This window comes from Penaeus monodon, chromosome 30 (assembly GCF_015228065.2).
Source record: "Penaeus monodon isolate SGIC_2016 chromosome 30, NSTDA_Pmon_1, whole genome shotgun sequence".
Taxonomy (NCBI): domain Eukaryota; kingdom Metazoa; phylum Arthropoda; class Malacostraca; order Decapoda; family Penaeidae; genus Penaeus; species Penaeus monodon.
Window position 1 is genome coordinate 34058651 of NC_051415.1, and position 213 is coordinate 34058863.

The 213-nt window shown below is 39.9% G+C and overlaps 1 protein-coding gene across 1 annotated transcript in view; it reads left to right on the top strand.

Moving 5' to 3' along the window:
- LOC119592739 (thioredoxin domain-containing protein 11-like) overlaps positions 1-213 on the top strand; it is a gene marked incomplete at its 5' end in the record, with an annotated part of 15463 nt that overhangs the window by 5844 nt on the left and 9406 nt on the right.

The window sequence follows — 213 nt, forward strand, 5'->3', positions numbered from 1 at the left end:
AGCCACGTCCCATTTCACCATTAGCTTTTATTGCACCTGTTGCAGAATTTGCAGGAGATATTTACAGACAGCTCTCTATCTTGCACTAAACTTTTACATCTTAGCTGGACATATCAGTACAGTGTTAACAAAACAACTGCTTATAGCCTCAGAGATATTATATACTCTGAGGAATTTATGTGTAGGGTTGGGGCTTGCCTTTGAGAGCAGATG